The following is a 5,173-nucleotide window of genomic DNA, read 5'->3' on the forward strand; positions in this document are numbered from 1 at the left end:
AGTACAATGAAAATCTCGCAGAATACCCTCCGTCTCACTATACGGAAGGCGTCTTCTGATAATCTGATCCGCTCCCTATCTAAACAAGGATGGCTCATCCCATCGATACCATTTCACCTCATGTAGAAACTTCTTCCTTTGAGCATAAGAGAGTTATGGGGGCATAACATTATTCACAAGATAGTTCACAATGTCTGCAAACCATGGTTCTTCTTCTTGCACCACAAAAAGTTGCTCATCAGGAAAAGATTCATTGATTAACGTCTTATCTTGGGAAGCATTGCCTTGATCTTCCAGTCGTGAGAGATGATCCGCTCCTTGGTTTTCTGTACCTTTTTTGTCTTTGATTTCTAGCTCGAATTCCTGAAGCAATAGAATTCATCGAATCAATCGAGGTTTTGAATATTTCTTCGAGACCAGATATCGAATAGCAGCATGATCAGTGAAAATTGTCACTTTTGTCCCAAGTAAGAACGGAGTTTCTCGACACCATAGACAATTGCTAAAAGCTCCTTCTCGGTAGTAGTGTAATTCAGCTGAGCACCATTAAGGGATTTACTAGCATGGTAAACCACATGGAATATTTTCTGCTTTCTATGGCCAAGAACTGCTCCAACTACATAGTCACTAGCATCACACATCATCTCGAATGGCTCATTCCAATCAAGTGCAGTAATAACAGGTGATGTAGTCAAACTCTTTTTCAAGCTCTCAAAAGCAGCTAGACATTCTTCATTGAATTTGAAAGAGACATCCTTCTCTAACAGATTGCACAAGGGTTTAGAGATTTAGGAACAGTCTTTGATGAATCGCCGATTGAAACCCGCATGACCAAGAAAACTGCGGACTCCTTTAACTAAGATTGGTAGAGGAAGGTTTTCAATAACCCTTTATCTTGGCCTTATCAACTTCAAGCCCATTGCTAGACACCTTGTGCCCAAGAATGACACCCTTTTGCACCATGAAGTGAAATTTTTCCCAGTTGAGCACCAGATTGGTCTCAACACATCTTTTCAGCACCAAACCAAGATTATGTAAGCACTCGTCATACGAAGTCCCGAACACAGAGAAGTCATCCATAAACACCTCCACATTAGTGCCAATCATATAAGAGAATATGGACATCATGCATCTTTGAAAAGTAGCAGGTGCACCACAAAGTCCGAAAGAAACTCGAAGGAACGCGAAAGTGCCAAAAGGACAAGTAAAAGTGGTCTTCTCTTGATCTTCTGGGGCAATGCAAATCTGATTATAGCCCGAATACCCATCCAAAAGACAATAACACTCATGACCAGCCAACCTATCAAGCATTTGATCAATGAATGGAAGAGGGAAGTGATTCTTCCTGGTGGCTTTATTCATCTTCCTATAGTCCATGCATACTCTCCACCCTGTGACTGTCTGAGTAGGAATGAGCTCATTCTTTTCATTAGAAACAACTGTAATGCCTCCTTTCTTAGGCACACACTGCATCGGGCTTACCCATGAACTGTTAAAAATAGGATAGATGATCCATGCATCCAACCATTTAAGAATTTCCTTCTTCACTACTTCCTTCATGATAGGATTGAGTCTTCTCTTTTGCTCAAAAGTTGGCTTACTTCCTTCCTCAAGTAGAATTTTATGTATACAATAAGAAGGGCTGATTCCCTTGATCTACTATAGTCCATCCAATTGCTGATTTGAATTCTCTCATAATTCTCAAGAGCTTGTCTTCGTCACTACCTGAAAGGTCAGATGAAATAATAACAGGCAAAGTAGATGCATCACCTAAAACAAGCATACCTCAAGTGATCAGGCAGTGGTTTTAGCTCGAGTGTGGGAGCTTCCTCAATAGATGGCTTAAGACGCTCCTGAGAATTTTTCAACTCTGATAAACCAAGAGACTCGAATGGTAAATCCAATCTTCTTTTTCATTGAGAAGCATTCAAATACTGCAGCTGCTCTTCCCCTTCTTCATCTTCACTATCAGATTCCCAAGTTAAGGCTCTCTCTAAGGCATCGACCCTTAGCATTTGATCAAGCTCCGAACTATAGAGTCGACCAACTCTACTTTAAAGCATTCCTCTTCATCAGTAGGGAATTTCATTGCATTGAAGACATTGAAAGTCACATCCTGACCCTGAACTCTCATTGTAAGCTCACCCTTTTGCACATCGATCAGAGTTTGGCCTGTAGCTAAGAATGGTCTCCCCAAGATAATGTGAATCTTCTTATCTTTCTCGAAGTCCAGAATAACAAAATAAGCAGGGAAGATGAGTTTATCCACCTTGACCAAGGTATCCTCCACTACACCTCGCGGATAAGTGATGGAACGGTCAGCCAGTTCTAAAGACATGTTTACCGGTTTTGGATCAGGCATACCATGTTTTTTGAAGATATATAAGGGCATGAGATTGATGCTAGCTCCTAAGTCACATAAACACTTTTCGAAAGATACGTTTCCAATGGTGCAATGCATCGTGAAGATTCCTGGATCTTTAAGTTTAGGAGGGAGTTTTTGTTGCAGCACAGCACTGTACTCTTCCGTTAGAGCAACGGTTTCCAACTCCTGAAGCTTTAGCTTCCGAGATAGAATACCCTACATGAACTTAGCATAGCCCGGCATCTGTTCTAGAGCTTCCGCAAAAGGTATGTTAATGTCCAACATCTTGAAAACCTCCAAAAACTTAGAAAATTGCTTGTCGAACTTCTGCTTCTGAAGTCTTTTAGGATATGGAGGTGGCAGATAGACTTGTTTGACTCATGTATTCTGCTCCGGAGGAGTTTTTTCAATAGCATTCTTCCTCAGTTCAGCTTCGCCATCCTTTTTCTCAGCAGAATCATCAAAATTTTCACTTTCATCTTGATGATTTTGGGAGCTCACGACCTTTCAAGACCTCAGGGTTATTTCCTTAAGCTGTTCTTTGACTTCTCTTTTTCCTGGATTAGCCTCTATGTCACTTGGAAGAGTTCTTTGAGGTCGGTTCAATAGGGCATTGGGAATCTGCCCTATTTGATTCTCCAAAGTCTTGATAGAAATCTCTTGACTTTTGCATATAAGCCTCAACTTCTCCAATTCAGATTTTTCATTAGAAGATTGACCGACACCTACATGAGATTGTTGTTGCACTCTCTGTGGCTGAAATTATTGTCTTGGTGCATACTATTGTTGAAAACCAGAAGGATTCAAAGGCTTGTTTCCAAACTGCTGATAAGGCTGTTGTGGCTGTTGCATTCCACCCTGATTATTGCTCTAGGTAAAGTTAGGATGGTTGCGGTTGTTAGGATGATAAGTAGCAGGAACAGGCTACTGTGACCTCTGAAAGTTGCTCACAAACTGAGCTGATACACTAGATATAGCACAGTGCTCCGTCACATGCGATCCAACATAAAGCTAACAAATACTCATTATCAGTTGAACACCATAGTTGGTCAGAGAATCAACCTTCATAGTTAACGCCTTTAGCTGAGTAGCGATAGCTGTAGCTGTATCCACCTCCAGAATTCCTGCTACCTTACCTTGTGGTAGCCTTTGAGTTTGATTCTGATATTCGCAACCATCATCTCAATCAACTCATAAGCTTCCTCATAATTCTTAGCCCATAAAGCTCCACCAGATGATGCGTCGAGCATAGGTCTTGATTGTGCTCCCAACCTATTATAGAAGCAGTTGATCACCATCTAATCAGGTATTCCATGATGAGGACACTTCCTAAGCATCTCCTTGTAGCGGTCCCAAGCTTCACATAAAGATTTACCCGATTGATGTGCAAATTGAGTAAGAGCATTCCTGATTGCAGCTGCTTTCCCATAGGGAGGAATATAGTAAGAAACTTTTGAGCAAGATCCTCCCATGTCGCAATAGAACCTGGTAATAGAGAGTGCAACTAGCTCTTAGCTTTATCTCTCAGAGAGAATGTGAAAAGTCTCCGTTTTACAGCATCTTTCAAAACATTATTGAATTTGAAGGTGTCACAGATCTCGATGAAATCCCTAATGTGCATATTGGGATCTTCGGTTGGAGAACCCCCAAACTGGACTGAGTTTTGTACCATATGAATCGTGCTAGGCTTGATCTCAAAGGTATTAGCTACAATAGCTGGCCTGATAATGCTAGATTGAATGTCATTGATCTTTGGTTGAGAATAATCAATCAACGCTTTCATTGCTGCTGCTGGTTCTCCCATTATAATGATCACTTCTTCTTCAACTTTTTCAACTTCTTCAAAAACCTCTTCTTCCAATTCTTCAACTATTTTATCTCATTCAATTGTTTTCTTACGAGATTGAGAACGTGTTCGCATACATGCCCTCTAGGGTACCTGAAACACAACAAAGTAACCTTATAAGTAAAATAATCCGAGCTAGTGATCTTTAATGACCACTGATGTCAAACACATAAACTAAAATTTAACATTGATCCCCGACAGTGGTGCCAAAAACTTGTTCGCACTAAAACACACGCGAAAATACATGCAAGCGTACGTGATCATAAGTAGTATAAGATTTAAGTCGAGTTCATTCCCATAGAGACTGGTTTAGGTTAAGTTCAGATTATGCACTTATGCAACAATGTAAGATTATTGTTCACAACTAAGACAAGTAACTTTGAGTTAATTAACTACTTAAGAGATTATACTAGCATGCATTAACTAAGAGATTAAAAGTGAATTACTTATATGAGAATAAAACATAGGATTCTAACTTCATTAAATATTTCATTCAAAGTTTATGTTCTTATCAATAGTATGAGATGGTTATGATAACTAATCAGATAACATGAAACTAGTATACGCTATCTTTGATATACGTATACCCAACTACTAAGCATCCACAAGATAGAAGTTAAGTAGACACCAATTATGCTTAGACCCTATATGTCTATAAGATTTGAAAACATAACGGTTGAAGAGCAAGTTATCTATTATGATTACATAGGGTGTGTAAGATGGTTAAAATTATACTACGAATTATGCATGTCAATTCATACATAAACCTATGCTAGCATGGCAAGTTCTAAACCTCTATATTCACTGTCGCTTCAATAGAGATTAACAAACAATCTTAGATGTTGGCTACACATCAAAGACAAATAAGCACAACCAAACTAGGAAATCAAAATCACCACAAACTAAAGATTTAGACAATCAACTATTGAAATCCTTAAGTAAATCCACTAGAACTCCATGAC

At 39.4% G+C, this 5,173-nt stretch overlaps 1 non-coding gene across 1 annotated transcript; it reads left to right on the plus strand.

The window, feature by feature from the left end:
* Window positions 1-3,673: 3,673 nt before the first annotated feature.
* LOC141710309 (small nucleolar RNA R71) lies at window positions 3,674-3,780 on the plus strand. Its single transcript, XR_012570836.1, has one exon. It is a non-coding gene; the product is annotated as a small nucleolar RNA R71 (small nucleolar RNA).
* The last annotated feature ends 1,393 nt before the right edge of the window (window positions 3,781-5,173 follow it).

Source organism: Apium graveolens, chromosome 2, assembly GCF_009905375.1.
Source record: "Apium graveolens cultivar Ventura chromosome 2, ASM990537v1, whole genome shotgun sequence".
NCBI lineage: Eukaryota > Viridiplantae > Streptophyta > Magnoliopsida > Apiales > Apiaceae > Apium > Apium graveolens.